Below are 20,500 nucleotides of genomic sequence, written 5' to 3'. Positions count from 1 at the left end.
TTTCCAAAAAAGAAGGTAGCCAGTATCAAGGTAGTTAACAATGCCGAGAATACTGAGGACACAACTGAAAAACGGAGAGTGGGCTCAGACAATGCTAGACAGCGCAGCAGAGGTGAGCATAGCTCGCAAAGTCCTTATGAATCATCTGGAGACAGTGGACACGAATGAATACCTTCAAGTGGAAACTGCAGATACCAGAGTTAGCAAGCCCCACAAGATATACGAGATAACATTACGTATAGAGGGAGATAAGACTAGGAAAATAAGGGGACTATTTTGGGATAACCTCTCCAAAGGCTATGACATCCTTCTAGCTGAAAAAGACTGGCCACCAGAGTTTGTCAGGGAGTGCCCCCATGGCGAAGAAGTAATTATGCCTGCCTTCTCGAATCAGATACCGATTCATAAAAAATACACACTTGCTAGAAAGTGGGCAGTGGCCTTAGCACCTGCTTTATATAAAAATCATGTAGGATGGGATGAGGATTCTCCTCCTCACAAAATCCAGTTAAAATCACAACCTACTGCACAAAGGCAGTACCCAATTAAACAAGAAGCTAAAAAACAAGTAAATGAAATACTAGATCAGCTAGAATACCAGGGGGTGATTGAAACTTGCACCTCACAAATGAACAATCCTTTGTTTCCGGTTTCCAAACCAGACAATTCATATCGTCTAGTTTTGGATTACCGACACCTTAACACATGTTGCAATACCTTTGCAGTGCAAAACTCACACAGTGCTGCACTAATGAATAACATAGTGCGCAAAAAATACAAAACAACCTTGGACATCTCCAATGGATTCTTTTGTCAAAACATAGCACCAGAAAGCAGATATTTAACTGCATTCTCAGTAAATGGCACTCAAAAGCAATTCTGTTGGTTAGCCCAGGGGTACAAGAACAGCCCGGGGGTATTCTCAGCGAGAGTAACAGAATTACTACAACTATATGATGATGAAGCATTATCTTATGTTGATGACATTTACTTAACAGATGATGACTTGGAGACTCACTTGAAAAGGGTGAACACCATAATACTTGGGTTCGCTGCAGAGGGTTACAAATTCAACTTCAAAAAATCCAGAATTGCCCATCTAAAAGTTCTATACGAAGGATATGAATTATCAAGTATAGCCTGGTTGACAATTTTTTGAGAACAAGAAGAATTAAAAAATCTAAAATATGAAAAGACGTATCCTCTGCCAATCGACATTCTGCCTCTACGACATTACGCCTGTGTAATCTATACAGACGGACATGCTCAACCCTCCGTTTGGGGAGAACAAGCATACAACCCCACATGTGAGATTACAAAAGAAGTGTGGCGCGGAGGTAAATTAAAACCTCTATTAACAAAATCACACTCAGTAGAAACTAATTCAGAAAAACAAACTGAAATAATCGCATTAAAAATGGCGCTAGATAATGCGGATCGCGAATTCCCGACACTTATAGTGTCAGATTCATATTACTGCGTCAAATCATATAACAGCGATTTGCAGACATGGATTCAGAACGGTTACAAAGATGACACAGATGCACCAATAAAGCAGAGACTGCTCTGGGAACAAGTAGCTCTTTTGAAAAAAGAACTACCAAAGACTCACGTGACTCACTCACTGAGTCATCAACGTGATGGCGTTCACGTTGTAGGGAATTCATTGGCTGAAGCAGCCGCAGCGGCAGCCACTAAATCGGCTTCCGTAGATCGAAACAAGCGTACATTAAAATACATTGACGGTGAAACATGGCTGGCGGTGAAAACGTCATCAAAAGGCGACTGCTCAGCGTTACCGATCAACTATCCACTCAATTACACATACATAATCGATGCAAACTCCGTTCCTTTTGCTCGAATCCCTGGAGTGGGGGATAGAGTGATTCCAAACATGGACAGGAGACACTTGTTAGTCGCAGACGCACATATGGGTGAGGGTCTTGGACACCTCAAACTAAAAGATTCTCTAGAAGATTTACAATCACGGTACTGGTGGCCAGGCATGAGCCTACATCATACCATGTTTGTAAAAAACTGCCCAAACTGCAACAGAAATCGCAGTGGGGAGAGAAAAAATAAAATACGGTGGAATCTGACTGCAGATAACATCACCACTAAAAAGAATGGCTTGCGATTAACATATACAGGCTAGTTTCCACTTATAATGTAGATCCACAGCACTCGGCTGACGTCCGGACTGTTATACAAGATTTGCGAGTCTAAATGGCATATACGCTAAGAGCATGTTACGTTTGACCATTGTTTTCACTCAGGCAATCCAGCCTGGGGGGGAAACATGGCCAAATGAGCACAGCCCAGCGGGAATCTTCTCACTTCCTTCCTGAGGGTATGGGATGGTGTAAAGAAAAAACCAAGGCAGAAAGCAATCTATAATGGAAAGGATATTAGGTTCGGGAGCTGGGTGGGTCAAACATCTAATAAGTGTCCAACGTAGTCTAAATAACTTGCCAAGAAATTCTCTGAAGGGATTCAGTCCGTACGAATTATTATTCGGAACTAGGATGTTGATCTCTGACCTTGATAGTCAGACTTCAGTGGTAATAGAAAAAACCTTTGATGTCAAAGACCGTTTGGCTATTTTGCAGGACTTAAACAAAACAAGAAAAGACCTGAGAAACATAGAGTTGAAACAACAGCCAACGACCACTGAAGAATCACCACCTGTCCCAGCAAGACCTGTCTGGATTCCAAAAGTCGGGGATCTAGTCAGGGAGAAGATCGCGGTAAAGAAGGAATTTGGGCCTTCTTACAGGAAAGCAGTTCCTGTCTTGTCTGTCAACGGGACAAGATCAGTTGTACTACCGCCACTTGCTGGAAAAAAGGAGAACCGAGTTGTATCCATCGACCTGGTAAAACCACAACATGTGGCCGATAACAAACAGTAGGCCAAGTGGACTCCCAATAAGTAGCAGAACACCAAGGTTTGCTACCAGTACAGAGGTCCTAACAAAGAGGCTCATCACATTCGAAACGCCTACAGAAGAACAACAAGGACTATGCAACAATGCAATAGAACTCAGACCTCTGAAAACCCAAATAAAAACATTTAGCAGAGACACACCAATCTACAATGAAGTACCAAGTGACAATGCAAGAAACAAAAATCCTGAAGCAATTGGAACAATTGACAGAACTGCATCCGGGTACTTCATCAACTTCGATGATTCCTCTGAAGGCTTCAGTGAACCAAAGACACAGCCATCATCAAAATCCTTTAAAGATAAAGCTAAGGAACTTTTGAAACAACTGAAAGAAACATATCTGGTTTCTCCATGGATTGAATTTTGGGTGGGTTTTGGTGCATTTATCCTCATACTTTGGCTCATCATGGTATTTACTTTGGGACGCTTCATTGAGGGAAAATATGCTAAAATGGACACAGCAAGTCAGAACATCAACTTGGTCCTCAAACCACACACATCTTCGCACGTCGAGAAAAGAGAACTTTCTTCAGAACTTTCTTCAGCCAACTTCACAGCGATTCCAATACCTGGTGGGGTAGCCTGGGACAACACTGACTATGAAATTTATGGTCCGGTCGAGATCCTGAAATATCCACACCAAATCAAGATCTCCTTGAGTGACTTTGCAAAACCAAACTCATTTGCTGATGATTGGGACTTTGAAAGTATTAACAATATGATGTCTGACTTAATAATGTCTGCTAAATTTACAAAACATGATTATTTGCAAGGTTCTACAAATTATGATAGTATGTATTGCTATAACCATTATGGTAACCATTTCTTGCATAAATCTGCACAACCTAGAAATGTTTTAAATTATAATCAATGGGAACATTGTGCAACACCTCCAAAAGGGAGTTCAAGAACCGTATATGACAAATATTCATATTTTTCAGGTTTTAACATAACTAATGCTGAAACATTTTATTACAAATTGTCAAACAAGACAGGGATGAAAACCATGATAACCAACACAAAATTGATATATTCAGATTCATTCTTTGAAAAAATGAATACTTTTGGATTTGATTATTGGGACAAAAATGTTGATTTGAAAAGTGTTTGGGGTACAAAAGAATGGCAAGTACAGGGTTTAGAAGCTTTGTTTAGAGCCTGCATGATCCCAGAACAAATGATATTTTTAAATGACACTGTTCAACAAACCACCTGTCTTGGCTTAGCCAAAATCAAAGATTTAAATAATCCGTCTATTCCAAAGCCAACAATGTTTAGCAATAACTCGGATACAGATGAAGAAATAGACGTAAACCATATACTTAACCAAAACAGAACACATCCTGATTGGAAACAATGGTTGATCTGGCCCACAGATACAAATAACTGTCAAGATAGATTCCTGAATAAAACACAGGGTTTTAAAATGACCAGGCCAGACCCTAGATATCCCCAAAGACATCACCCAGGGATAATAACAACCTACAGTGTGGGCAAATTATGCCTTCAATGGCTACAGACTTCCACACTGCCTGAAATTAAGCAACACCTAACTTTACTTACTGATGGTGCTGACTTGCGTGATTTCATAATGGGACCACGCAAACAGCGTCAAAAACGTTTCATAGCAGCCTCTGTATATGCAGCATACAATGAGGCCTGGAAGGTTACTCAAATTGAGACAGCAGAAAGAATACGGGAAATTGACCGTACCAATTTGGAAAAATCACTTTCTGTAGTGGACAATGGGTTAATGACTCTGTCCTCCAGAATATTTTCATTGGACAGCATTGTGTCTTCAGCAATCGATATATTATCGCAAGACTTACTGTTATTACAACATGGTCAGTCACAATTGAGTTCCATTGTACAGCTTGGCTGGACGTTACAAAATCTGCGTTCAGGCTATGTGCCTTGGCGTTTAATCAACACAACGTCACTATTCCAAATCTTTAACCTTACTGATAGACAAATCGGTATGGCGCAGAAGGGTGCTGATTATACAATCTTGAGCATTGAAAAACTAGAAAGATTACCAATGACAATGTCAGAACGACCTGTCAGTGAATGGATAATCCACGGAATCATAAATATTCCAATCTCAACCTTCAGGTTTCAATACTGCCAAAAATATATACAGGCTGGCATGTACGAGAAATTGGGAAAGGGGTACCTTAAAACAACTTGGAACCTGCCCTATTCACATGCATGTGTCAGTAATAAAGGACAGAAAGTGTTTCTTAGTGGCAACAATTGTGCTATGTCACTAAGCGGCACGCTTCTGTGTAACGGTATTAGTTTGCACGGAGCCTGTGAAGGGAATTCTTACAACCTTTCATGTCACCAGCAAGGCGCACCTGCAACTGAAATAGAACCATTCTTTCAAAGACTCTATAATGGGAGTTACATTCTTATTGTAGACCGCAGATGTTGCAGTCTTATGCCCGGGACTCCTTATCTAGTAACTACAACGGCGAAGGTCAAGTGCTGTGGACGTTCTTTGTTCCCCAGCTCCTTTCCAGACAGGGAGGCAAGGGCATGGCCCGGTTTGAAAATTACTTCTATTCGAATAGACACTTTAAGCAGAATGAAAACAGTGCTTCTTCAGACGCCTACAAGGCTCATGTCATCAAAAGAAACGTATGATCTACAAGTCGCAAGGACGACTGCAGAGATACATACATTATTATCAACCAATTCCCCCGTACATTTCGTGGAAATCCTGAGCGAAATCTTAAATATTTCTGATACCACAGGGGTCTCAAAGGTATTTAAGACAGTATTTTCGATGGCATTAACACCATTCAAAGCCATACTGGGTATTTTTCCAGATTTCGTCCATTCGATTTTTGGCGGACCTCCCCTGATCCTAGGACTAATTGCAGGAATCCTATTCCTAGTCCTTATTTTTCGTTATGGCAACCCATGTCACAGATCAAACTCTCGCGACAATGGAAGATACGATCCTAGCCATTGGATACCGGGACCGGATATCAAAAATCCTGGGACTCTCCCGGCTTAGAGACCTGAACATGACTTGGTTTCTATCATTTCGACCAATGTGGCAAAGGTGTGTTTTACCTGTACTAAGGTGTCTGCTATGCGGAGAAGAATGCGTGTTAGACACCTGTCTGACGCTACAATCGGATGCGCCGGTGGATGCAGATACACTGTTGGTTCCTACCAAGGTTCACGCTTTGTGCTGCCCTCAAAGGCTGCCTATCCTGATGACGGCATTCCTGGAATCTTCACCACTACGATTGAAGGGTAGTGAAGTTCAAGATGAAAGCAACATCGAACAGGTACGACCTTCTGTCAGCAATACAAATCAGAATGTCAATGGAGACAATCATGCGCATGAATGCATGGTTACCCCTATTTCCGACTTAGTGGAACTTTCCCATGAAGCTGTTGACAGTTTTTTCGAAAGCCTGAATGATATGATGTTCTCTCCGGAACAGAAATAGAGACTTTTGAGTAAACTCGCACACGGCGTTCCCTGAATTCGGCCTTCAACTTTTAAAAATAAAGTCACATGAACAATTACAATCCAGTTCACGGACAGCGATTTTTTCAGCAAGCCCCTAAAATATTTTTCTATATATTTTTTCCCGGGACACTGATCTTCTGCTTAAAGTAAGAAACTATTCCTAGAGAACTAAGATTTCTATTTTTAGATACTTTATATAGACTTTAGCTGCCCGCTGGTATGTTCACAAATATTTTATTATGTGATGAAATGGTCTCGAGCTTCCTTTCTGTATAGCCATATTAAGAGCCATTTCATGTGTATTTCTCATATACCAATAAGCAATAATGCATAAAAATGCGTGTTTACTTTTGCATTTAATTCATAGCTTAAGTGCATACAATATATATGACTGCAATTTTTCAGTATATTTGAAAATTTCAAAATGCATTTATGTATTTTGGGGTGGTAAGGTATACACTATACTCTATAGTATGTTGTACTATGTTATACTATGCATAGATTAGTAGATATGACCATAGTTAGCGTGGAGTGGGTGTCGTGTATTTCTATAGGTTCTGAATCAGTCCCCCTATTCCTGACCCTATTCTGGTTAAACTAACTATCAAGTTAACTAACAGTCAGCCCATGAGGCATGAAAACCCCCATGATGCAGATACCGTTATCTGACGCAGTCACACTACGGCACAGGAACGTGTTATCTGATTAGGTCATAACGCTTGAGATCTAATTAGACAAGCGACATTCCTCCAGCCCCTGATAAGGCATACGACGTTCTCATAACAAATCAAACCTATGACAACCTGGATAATCCGTGCGGCCATTGTTTTGATTTCACAGAGAACTTTAGTAAAGAATGTGCTAACGAGCAAGTCGTATGACATCTTTATTGACGTACCTATGTCCATCCTTACGTCAATCCCGGCACCTTTAAGGTATAAATATTGCCGACCTTGCCCTATGCAAACACACGCGTGGTGACAAGACGGAGCAGCCATACTTGCCGAAGCCGAGAGCAGAAGCAGACCCCGCTGGCAGCAGCCCCGCCTTCCTGACGCGCTGAGAGACGCGCTGCTATCTCAAGCCGAGAGACCCAGCACCGGCGCTTCCGGGTAGCCCTCGCAGGCAGCCTGGAATATCGAGAGCAGAGAAAGAGATACCATTCCTCATTCATCCTAAATTCCAGGTACAGAACTGAATAACCCCTCACAGAGAATTCCTTAGTTATTCACTTGGCAAAAACAAACTTAACTTAAACTGTAACTTTCTATTCCCGCCCACGCATTAGACTTAGGTCAGGTACACGGGGTAGGCGTATTTAGAAACACCAGTTGAGTACGTTTAGTGAAATGTATATGTGTATGTAAATATATTTTAATCATTTTAAACATCATATGGCTCAGAAACCATATCAATGTTTTTACAGTATTATTTTATACTATTGCTTTTAATGTATGCACTTTACTTAACTATAAGTATTGCAATAATATCGATCCATTTCTCATGTATGAGAAAAGAGACTGATCAATAAATAACACCTTTTATTGAACACGCCCGTCTCTTCCTTTTCTCTACATTCTGATGAGACTAAGAATGCACGTACTGACTGAGTAAAATAACTGCCTTGTGCTCACACGACTCTTGAGATTGACTCTTGATTAGGGGAGAGCAAAGTTGTCATGTTCTATGGTTGTCAGAAACTAAATCCCTTCTTGTCTAATCAGGGAAGTTAATCCTTCCTTGAACATTCGAGAAAGTTTCTAGCGAACTCTGAGCTTAGCTGGCAAACCCAAAAATTAAGTCTAGTATCGACAGTAGTAGACCTAGTTAACGTCTGGCCTAGGCCTTTACTGCCGTAGGTACTATTCCAATGCGCAGAGCCTATTGGGAAAATAGGAGCTACACTACAATACCCTCAAGACATTGTGGTGAAACACAAGCACTCTTTATAAAAAAATGACCACCTAAAATGGCCACTCTTGCTACTATAGCAGCGTTTCTACTACTAACAGGTACGTTTTCAGGAGTGAAAAATTAAACATTACAGGCTACTCCTACTCATTAGCATATTATCGACATTAGAGCTAATTAATACAATCCTTGAAACTCTTGAAATCATGTATTACAATATTACAAATACACTGAAATTAAATTGACTTCATTATTGATTGTGGAACTTTTAGTCAACAAGTACCACTAGCAATTAACAACTGAAATAAATTAAAAATCCTTTAGCCTGAGGTATATCTGAAGAGTAATATAGGGCCACATGTACAAACCTTTTTGCCAGTCACAAACGGGCCAATTCGCAGAAATCTTTGTACAGGCTATTCGGCATGTACAAAGCCCAAATAGGGATTCGGTAAATTCTTACCGAATCACAATTTAGGTTTTGTGATTCGGTATTACGAAGGGGTATGCTGAGGGCACCCCTTCCTAACAGTGACTTGTAATGCCATGTACAAATGTTTTGCGACCAAAATGCAGTCACCAAACATTCACATTTTATGTTCTACTTCAGGTAGGTAGTAAGCCAGTTGCAAATGGGAAGAGGGTCCCCAGGGGACCCTTCGCCTTTGTGAATGGTTGCCAAAATGTTTTTTAGGAGCAGCAGTGGTCCCAGGGACCACAGCCTACTCCTAAAATATTAAACTGAAGCTTTTCATTTTTCTTTCTGACGTGTATGCCATTTTCCTTAAAGGAAAACAGGCTGCTTTAAAAACAATTGTTTTATTTAAAAGCAAACACAGACATGATGGTCTGCTGTACCCAGCAAGCACCCATCCCTCTGTTTTTAGCAATTCCCAATGGCTCTCAAATTGTGGCCTACCTCATGAATCTTAATGAGAGAGGTCAATTGTGACCCATTTAGGAATTGTTAAATGTGTCAAGGAAACATTCGTACATAGGTGTTTGCGATTTCCTAATAGCGAATCGCAAAAATTTGCAATTAGGAAAATGAATCAGTTTTCAACTGCATGTTTTAGTTCTTAGCTGCACACCAAGGTAAACATAATATAAAAATCTCAAAATGTGTCTTCACAAACAATTTCCAAACATTCCCACACTCAGCAGGTTGAAAAGTATATTACACATCTTGAATCTGCCCGCACATGCTACATGTACATTTTGGGATATAATGATTATGAAACATAATGCCTAAAGGCATCAGAAGTCGATTTGTCTGACCACTTCATTACCACAATAGTGATTCATTTGTCTCACTAGCGGAAACCCACTCACCTTAGGCTGGAGACAACCACAAAACAAAAGCTCAAACATATTTCAGAAAGTTCTCTATCCCAAGCAATTAAAAAACAGCAACATCCAAATTACAAATAAAAAACAAAGTTAATGCCTCATGTTTGAATATTTTACAGCTATTTGGCAACTTCCACATACCTACAGCAACAAACTAAGATGAAAGGTTCTCAAAAAGCTCACAGATGATGGAGCAGGGTTTCTTGAAACTTAATCTATGGGTGTAGTTAGTCGATGCAACTAGGAAGTTAGGAGATAGCATTTAAATGCATTTCCATAGACAGTGAAACCACTGGGGGTCCATGGGAAATGGCAAGGAGAAGTAAAATATGTTCAAAACATTTATTAACACATTTTGAATAAGGCAAATTCATTCAAATATTAAGGATTCCAATTAAAGCATCACTAGTTACATGTTTAAATGGACCAAGAGTTCTTATTTAAAAATAAGGAAAAATAGAAACGTAGCAAGAATTACATAAAAAATACAGTACATCCAAAAAGTGGGTTGTATAAAGGAAACCCAAACCTAAATTAGCACGAGTGTCTCAAGTGGAGTTCAGAGGGAACTCCCTGCGATAATTTTTTTTTAAATGAGGGTGATTTGTACATTTACCATAAAAATGTATTTACTCAACATGAGGGAACTTGAATGGAGTCCTGAGATGGAAGTTGGAGATCACCTAGTGCAAATGCATTTGGTAGGCTGACTATATTCAGTCATATTGACTATCAAGAGGAGAGAGAGGATTAGAGAACTAGTCCTAATCCCCAAATTTAACATGTATCATCAAGAAGAACTAGTCTGGGGGTACGTAATAATGAAGGAGCTGTATGTTTTCAGCAGAAGAAAAAGAAAATAACTCTTCTTTTTCATGAAACCCTCACCCACCAACCTAGTTGGTGGCATGCTTCATCATCGGGCCCACCTGGTGACACCGAATGTGTCCCTTGTGTGCTACAACGCCTGGTTTACAGTGGAGCAGGTATTCTTACTGAGTGTGCAGTGAGGTGGTGTGGTAGTGATGTTAAAAACTGTACAGTGGTCCCATTACCCACAGGGTTTTCTTTAATGTTTGGGCCACTGGCAGTAATAATAGCAAGGCAGTGGATGTGGGTGGAGTAGTATTTAAGAACTCCTACATCCAAAAGACTGTCTACATGTTTCAGCCAGGCCTTGGGTATATACTTACTTTACTCAGGACCTTGTAATATAAGCGAAGTGTAAAATCTAAACATGATTTTAATGTTTAGCTCAAAAATGTGTTGCACGCTCTAAGGTTCATTATGTGTAAGACAGGAGTTCCCTCTCAGGGCATTCACTAGCGATTAGCAGGAAACGCCTCATGAGATTCCGGCAGGGTTTCTGGCTGTTAGATAAAATTACATCACAGCTCTGGACCCGTGTGAAGACTTATTGGTCTGCTTCGGATCTCCAAATGAAATGTTGTGTTTCTGCTTGCTGTGCAGCTTTTTCTAATTTCAGGTGCCAAGTTCCAACCAAATTCTAGTTAAACTGTATAGTTATTGTTAAAGTTCCATGTGAAGACCACCAAATGTATATATTTTTAATGAGCTGAACAGTAAAACTCAGCACCTGCACTGGTAATGGAGTAGTGGAGAAGAAATCCTCCTTAGTACGATATCTATAAACGTCATGGAACTGAAATCTTCCATTTTATGAGAGAAGGGGACCGACAACAAGCATTTCGCGAATGTTTAGTTTTGATTGGTTCCTTCTATGTGGGAACAGTGAAGAATATCTATTATTTTGAATTTCATACGTTAATGACATTTTACTGATTTACTTAGCAGATTCGCTTCTCTCCCCCGTTGGAGGTGGACGTCCTGCTCACACTTTTGTGACCCTATGCTTACCTTATTTCTGCTCATAGAGTTAATCTCTTGAACAAGCACATTTTTTCGTACTTTGACTGGAACATTTATTTGATTTTGCCTTAGAAGCAATAGTTTCTGACACATGCTACTTAAATTTCCCACGACTGTGATTTAAACTTAGCTTAGTGTTAGGGAGTTTCCCTTCAGGGGAATCAAATCTGTTACGATTTGCTTATTATATCTTTAAATAACTTGGCTTTGCATTTAGTGTTTGAACTGTCTGGATCATATACTTTTATGCTGATATCAGGTGCCTATTGATTTCCAAATAGACTGAATAAAAGTTTGTAACTTTACTAATGTGTTAGTGAATCGTCAGAGTTTGTAAATCTATTACTCTCTGTCATTTTTGTGCTGCAAAATGAGCTTCACTATTAATGGTCTGCTATTGAACTATTGACGTGAAACATCAATTCGAGTCAAAGATCCATCCTTTGAGTACAGTTGAAGTCTGGAGATTTGCAAAACACTTTGCACTGTGCAAATCCGGTCCTTTGTCCTCCATCACATCTGCCCTGCATGGTCAGCTTGCTGGCCTGCATGGTCAGCTTGCTGCCTATACCATTTCCCTCCTGCCCTCCATTGTCTGAGCCTGCGTCCCCACCCCATTCTTCATGGTTTCAAGCGTCCATTGTGCTGCCACATCCTCTCTCACCTGTCCTGGATGGTTAGCTTGCTGCAAGGGTTGCCACCTGGCCAGTATTATACCGGCACTGCCGTTAATTACGACCCTGAAGCCGTTACAGGTAATTAATAAATACCGGCAATCTATCTGCTGATATTTTTAATTTTTGTCCTGACCAGCAGTTTCCCAGTTCTGCGAAACTCAAAGTAGGCACACTTTAATGCTGTGCGTAGTCTGGAGCATGTCCTTCCTCATTCTGGAATCAAGGAAATTAATCTTGGGACTCACTCTCATTTATCCACTTGTGCTGACACTTCGTCTGGGTGGTTCAGTTTTGGCTGTCCTTCAGGAGGAGTTTGGTGCCTGTACTCTAGAATGCCTCACAAGTAGTAAGCCTCTGTCTATGTAAACTATTTTTAAATGAGTGTTAAATTATGGGCGAACCACTCTGTGCCTTTTGTAATGTTTGCCTCACTAAAGGAGGTGTTCATACTTGCCAACATTTTATAAAAGGAAAGTAGGAGATTTAGAAACAATAATCAAGAGAATGTATTTCCCCCATTGACTTCTATTGAGGCAGAGGCAATTTCAGGTGGGAATCTGCCAAAATGAAGTAATTTTTTATTTAAAACACTGGGAGTCTCCCGCCTGAATCGGGTTTATTGGCACGTATGTTTGTAGAACAGAACACAGTGCATTGCCAATAATTATGACTTTCCTGAACCAATGCTGAGTATATATTTTGGCGTCTTAAAAGACCTGGCTGTTGTGATTTACTAACACAGCCCTTGTGAAAAGAAATTAATGTTTGACTTAATAAATGTCAGGTGCCAGAATCTGCTCTTCAAGCCAAAGAATTGATGGCATTTAGGGCCAGATGATCCTCCCAATTGCAACTGCAAAAAAGGGTAATGACATGTATAAATGATATTTTGTGAGTCACTTCGCGACCCTCTCAATTAGAAAGTGGCTTTTCTTCCTAATAGGGAGTCACCATGCCATGTACTATCGTTTTGCGACTGCATTTGCAACCCAAAACACTCGCAGTTTACCATCTACTTCAAGTAGGTGGTAAACCACTTTCAAACGGGAAGAGGTCCCCAGGGGAATATGTGAGAAAGTATTTTTTAAAAGCAGGCAGTGGTCCCAGGGACCACTGCCAGCCCTTAAAAAATGAAGCTGAAAAGTTTCATTTTTCTTTTTTAAAAGCATCCCATTTTCCTTTAAGAAAAACGGGCTGCATTTAAAAAAAAATGCTTTATTAAAAAAGCTGTCACAGACATGGTGGTCTCCTGACCCCAGCAGGCCACTATCCCTGTGAGTGCTAGCCATTCCTAATGGGCATGCAATTTGTGACCCCATTAGGAATCGTAAACTGTGTCTGGGACACTGTTGTACATCCCAATTTGTTGTGAGTCGCAAATGGGACGCAATTTGCGAGTTGCAAAGTGGTGGATCATACATGTGGCCCTAAATATATAAAATCATAATGCACAACAGTTGGAGCAGGCCGCAATCTTCATGAGGGACTGGCATCAGTCCACAACACACTTGTTATTACCTGTCAGAAGTAGCCCATACCACTTAACTTTTTAAGATGTGAACAAATGGCCAGTATTTTTCTCAGGAAAAGGTGATAACCCTTCTAACTGCCCCTTCCACTGTTCCTCCAGCCTGCTCTGTGCTGTTCATTGTGTTGTCACTGCCTTTCTTGCCTGCCGAGCGAAGTCCTCTGCCTCTGCTCCCTCCTCTCTGCCCTTAATTGTGTGTGTCCCTAGCATGCTCCCTCGACCCCCCACAGTGTACTAATCAAACATTTCAAAAGAGGGGTGTGAAAGATTTTATTGACTTGTATTCATAATGAACAACTAAAATGCTAATATTCGATATTTATTACAAAAGTCTGGCACACCTGTAGTCATCTTGATTGAATAAAAACTGCAAAACCTAAAGCAAATGAACAAAGTGAGGACAAATTATGGTTAATGTTCTTGGTCCAGTGCTGAGCCAACACTCTTACCATTTGTTATCTGTTAGACCTTTTTTGCTGACTGAGAGGTAAAAGGAGTTAGCATTTAATTAAACAACTTTAATTTACAGTGCTACCCATTTGGCTACACATTAAGAACCAGGAATCAGTGACTATAATTAAAACAATTTGTTACAAGTTAGCAGGTTACGGTAAATGAATCTCAATACCATGCTGCAATGATACAGAATAACAACTTGATGGCCCAACATCCTAAAGAAGTCTTGGCACACCAGGATAAGGCACAAAAGAAGTTCAGTAACAGCAATACAGAAAAGTAATAACAGTATTTGATGCTCAGAGAAGAGATTCTGATCCTCACTTCTATACATGAGTATAGTCAAAAATCATCCAATTTATGGCCCAAACTGATGCAGAGGGTTACATTTCAAGGGATCTAAAACATCAAGGAATTACAGAAAAATAGGGAAATGCATGGAAATGTGGGAAGATGTCAGCATTTCAGAAGCTTGGTCAGGAGTCTTCTTGGGATAGGAAAATAAGTGTTAGCTTAAGCCACACTAAGCAAATGGGATCAGAGGGGATACACATAGAGGTCTACACCTCTCAAAGTCAAAAGGGAAGTGCTCCTGATCATCAGACAGTGTAATACCAGTTATTACCAAAAGCGTCTTCAAAGTAACACCTCTCTCTTTTCATAACCAGCTGCGCCATTGTCCTTTCCTTTCTCACGTTGTGAGCAGCAACATTTACCAAATATACCAGGCCAAACCTGGGATTGATATTGTCCTTGGATACCTGTGACTCCTCGCAATATTTAAAAACGGAAACAGTTGACAATCTGGCTCTCCGTGTTCCTTGTCAAAGTCCTTTTCTCAGGCTCTCTCTGTCACTAGGAATGGGTTTGTATCTATTCTCAAACTGACAAACCACGTGAATGGACCTGCAAGAAAAAAACATAGAAGCAGAAAATGGAAAACAGTATTTTATGTCGAAACAAATACAGGCCTAGTCGTGGCAATTTAACATATTAAATAAATGGTGCAAATTCATCCACAAATTAATGAAAAATGTCAGTGCATTAGATTTATGTTATATGTTGCATACAGATAAAATAACTCAGGTACATGTGTATAAAGTGACTAAATACTACATTATAAATGCAAATATGGAACTTTAGTGCACACATTACATAAATCCTTATCATGTCTAAAGTAAATACATTTTAATAGTGTGAAGATTGTTTTTATTCAATCACCTAAACAATAAATTACATTTAAGAAAGTTAAGGCACACAGGGCCCGATGTACATATTTTCTTTTTTATCTTACCGTTTGCGACGACAAAAAAAGCATTTTTCCCACTAGCGAAGGGGTTAGCAATTTGGAATTAGGAAGGGGCATGTTTAGGGCGTCCCTTCCAATAAAGAACTGGTTGAGGTATGTGTTAATGTTTAAAGTAGGGGGTAAACCATTCACAAACAGGAAGGGGTCCCTGGGGGACCTTGTCCGCTTTGAGAATGTATGCAAAAATGTTTTTTTGAGAACAGAAAACGTTTCTTTTTTTTTAAATGCAACCCATTTTCCTTTAAGTAAAATGGGTTGCATTTAAAAAAATCAAAAAAACATTATTTTATTTAAAAGCAGACACAGACATGGTGGTTTGCTGGCCCCAGCAGGCCACCATCCCTGTGATCTTAGCGGTTTTAAATGTGTCGCAAATTGCGACCTACCTCTTGAATATTAAAGAGGTAGGTCAATTTGTGATCCAATGGGAATCGCAAACAGTGTAAAACACACTGTTGTACATAGCTGTTTGTGATTACTTAATAGTGAATCTCAAAAATTCCCTATTACAATGGATTTAGCTGTCAATCAATGGTCCTCATTGGACATGGGAAATAGCCTTTATAAGGACATTTTTACCACGTTGTATCTTTACCAAGCATTTACCACACGTTTTTAGAACACAGATGCTTTCACAATGTATGCCTTTACCACTCATTTAAGGTAAGTTCTGAGGTGTGGGAGTTATCCCCACACAAATAAATTGGTTATATATATTAATAAATGTATATAAAACGTGTGGTAAAGGCATACGTTGTAAAATCATATGCGTTCTAAATAAAGGCATGCAGAGTATTTCCCTGCGTCGGTCCATCATAGAACCATTGGACAGTTCTTGTGCTGTTTTGGCCACCCTAATTTCCATCCCTCCTATCGGCAGAGAATGATTCATTAGAGGATCGTTGCCTCTGTGGTAAATGTAAATGCTGGAGATTATCTCATCATAAAGGGCCCAGTACAGTAAGAGTGGTAAAGAGAGTAAGCGTATCATAAAACATTTTACCACGCCTGTGCTGCAGCAAAACTTTGGTTGCAGAGCTATGGTTTTGCCTACCGAAGTGAGATTTTAGGATGCCAAAAATAGTCTTTTGGCCAAGGTCAAAGAGTCACGATTTTTGGTTCAGCAAAAGCAGGATTAATGGATTTCAGATGAGTATCACTCTGGATAGCGCCAACATGTTGCTGCAAAGGAGTGTGAGTAACAATAGGGATGCGCGTTGTTACTTTTGCTTAAGATTGCTGTTTTTCAAATTGCTGTGTGTTGTTGAGCAAAGTGAAGTGGTTAAAGTCCACATGGTTAAAGTCCATGTTTGATTGTGGCATTTTGTTCAAAGTTGAAGTTGTGAATGGGTTTGTCGTGGCCTAAGATCTCGAGTTATTTACCTACGGGTTGTCTAAGTGTAAAAGACACTGAACAAGTTGCTGTTTTAGGGTGTTGTTTATGAGATGTTGTCGACAACACCTTGGTGAGGGTTCTCCTTGTCTGTTAGTTGTAAATGGTTGGTATGGTTGATCTCAGGTGCACAGCGAATAACTATATGAATGAAGGGTGAAACCCCGCTGGTCAAGGATTAGAAAAGTTTAGTTGCCTTATGAGAGTAAATATCCTTTAGTAGAGCAGACTGTTTATTTGTTGCTTGCATTGTATTGTCATTTTGCTTAGAGAAAACGAGCAGGGGAAGATTATGAAGGAGGGTGAGCTGCTGCGAGGACCGACATTGACATAACAGTGTGCCGTGCTGTGCTTGGTCAGTTGGTGTAAAGCTGTGCTTGGATTGGTTGACTATGTCATAAGAGTTGCGCAGTCATTGGTTGAGGTTGCCGAACTGGTGAATTGAGGGAGAATAACATTTCCTGGATTTACAGAAATCATTTGTGAATACAAGATGAATAAAAATGAAATATTTCAAGTCATTGCAGAAATTAGTAAAGAAAGCTGAGCCCATACATGTCAAAACAAAGGTAGATGCACCTTCTGAGGGTACACCAGGATACATTGTCATGATGGACAAAGGTTTGCATCCATGTCTGTGGCTCGAGTTTTGGAATAAACTAAGTGAGAAATTTGAGACATTACAGTTCCTTCGTTATGGAACATTTAATTTGAGGATGTTAGAAAATTTAAGGAAAAGAATGTAGAAAATGAAATATCCTTTTAGAGCCTCTGTTATTATGGCTTTAAATACCTGGGAGTATATTGCTCATCAGAAAGACAAATAGAAATACCAGGGGAGGTATAGGAGAACTGTGGATCATTACACAGAAGCAAGATGAGATGCTCAACAGAAATTGTAAAGAACAAATATAATACATGGAAAACAATTGTATCCAGTATTAGATGCTGGGGAAGATGCCATGGTCAAGAGAAAAAGAAGCATTTTGAGACAGACAAAATTGATTTGGCGTAAGAGGGAAAAGAGAGCAACATAGAAGACTAGCTTTTGAATGATTTATTGATAAATTGTCCACCATCTTACAATGAGACACCGACTAGTAGCTTGGCACATACTAGTACCGTTGAGAATCCTAATGCTCCTATAATGCCTGAAGCACCTAATGAATCTATGCTTATTTTTCCAGTGAGTGGGAGAACAAAAATGTCAACTCCTATTAACCTGATTGATTCAAGTACTCCAGACTCTTTGACTGTTCCTGCTACTAATAGAACTGTTGTGCAACTTTACAAGTCTGGGTTTCAGGTAAATAATGTTCACAATTTGACTGTGTCTACTGGAGTAAATATGGAAGTTCTTCAGACCTGACAGCAAGATCACTACTTCATACACCCATGGTTCTGGTTCGAGCTAATAATGCTGCATCTATGAATGTTGTCCCAAATCAAACAAAATTTGATCTAACACAATGAATGGTGCAGGGGTTTCCACCTTTTTATGGCCCAAAACCGAGATGCTTCTGACATGACTGTGCCAAAGGGGATTTCAGTTCTAGAGAAATATGAACTAAATGTGCAACATGGAACAAGTGCAAATTTGAATAACGGAAGCTTACATTTAAATAATACAAGAGAGCAATCAGGGTTTACTCCCCAAGAATTGAAAGAATGGCTTAAAAGATATAGGGCCCGATGTAGGTAATCCCCGATTACTGATTCTTAAATACCGAATCATACCGATTCGGTATTTAAGAACTGGCAATCGGGATGTAGGTATATTTACCGAATATTTTACCGAATCTGTAACATTCGTAATTACCGAATCGGTATATTTACAGATTCGGTAAAATTTGGGCCCCCTACATCTCAACAAACAATTACCGGTCGGTAACGGCCGAAATCGGCCGTTACCGACCGGTAATTGGCGACCTACATCTGGCCCTTAGTGTCTAATTCAGCTTCAGTTCCAGTTTCAGCTATAAATGTAGTCCCATTGCAAAATTCAGTTTCTAGTTCAGCACCTACTTCAGATTAAATTTCAGGTTCAAGTTCAGTCCAAAATTCAATTCAGTAAATTAGAGTTCCGGGGGATGTGAATCAATTAAAAGTTGATTTAGAAGAAATGATTCAGGGAACATTTAGCCCTTCAAGATTAGATATCTACCTGAAGGAGGAACTATTGTTTCTCTGTAAGGACATTACATGCGGAGCAAAATTGAAATATGAGAGATTGGTAGAATAGGCTTAGAAATATGGAAAAGGTATTCAAAATTCAAAGATTTTACAAACATCATACAAGTTAGATTTTACTTACAAAGACATTGTGAACATGAGGACACCAGGACAGGAACTGCAGATAAAAGAGCTAATGGTATTAAAGAGAAAATGGGAGGAAAGAGAAAAGTGGGAAGGTTGATCATCGAAAAAGAAGGAAACAAGCAGTCACCTCCTGATATTTGTGATGGTAGTGTAGGGGAAGTACAAACGCTCCCTTTGAAAGAAGTACCTGGAGAAAATTATGTCCATATGCCATCCACAAGACAAGATATTTTGTCATTTACAAACGATTTCCCTAAATTGAACGAAAATCCTATGGAATTATAAAGACAAATTAAACAATTTATGAAAATTTCAAAACTTTTGTGGATGGATTTGAATCCCTTGTTTGAGATTGTGGTTCCAAGAGATTTGAGGGCCGAATGTAAGGATACTGTGGAAGGGCCTGAGTCAGAATCAGATTGGGATCCTAGAACAGGAGCACCATCTCCAGTGGTAATGAGGATTTACCAGTAGGTAACATGTCACCTCAAGACTAATATTTCCCCGAAATAGATTACTTGGGTACAGATTGGCAGAACGACCCAAGGACTGAAAGAATCAGTACTTGCCTTTTATGAGACATTAGTACAGGCTTTCAAACATTATAGTGGATTGGACAATATCGCAGATATGGATGTTGGACATTTTGTTTACAGGTTTGTGTTCAGTTTGAAATCTGAGATTTCTAACATGATCTGATAGCAATTCCTTTGCTTATAGAGCACGTCACTGTATGAGACTTTGCACTAAAGGAAATATTGTGGGGAAGAGATTGAGATGATTTTAAGGAGAAATTAATGATTGCCCAGATAAAAGCAATGCAGAAAGGCCAAAATGATATGGGCTTTGAAGACACCTTACAGGTACAGGGCGGTAATAATCAAGCTTCGATGATGCAGGGTGTTAATGGTTTTCAACAGCAGAATTTCCCATTCCAAGGTAGATGTCATGGTAATGCTGTAGATCCTAGAACTGGTATTGATATTTTGCTTTTGAAAAAAACTAATCTATGTCATGCTAGCGGAAAATGTGGATATTGGAAACGCGAGTGTAAACTTGAATATTGCAGGGAATCAGATACAGAATGTGGAATATGCACAGTCTCAAGGGAATAACATGGGACAGACTAAACATATGCAAGGCCAGAGAATGCACAATTCTAATGTATTACAGCAAATGCAAATACCCCAAGCTCCAATGCCACAACAGAATGTTCAGGTATAAAGATACAG

Source organism: Lissotriton helveticus, chromosome 10, assembly GCF_964261635.1.
Source record: "Lissotriton helveticus chromosome 10, aLisHel1.1, whole genome shotgun sequence".
NCBI lineage: Eukaryota > Metazoa > Chordata > Amphibia > Caudata > Salamandridae > Lissotriton > Lissotriton helveticus.
This window is presented reverse-complemented; position numbering follows the sequence as displayed.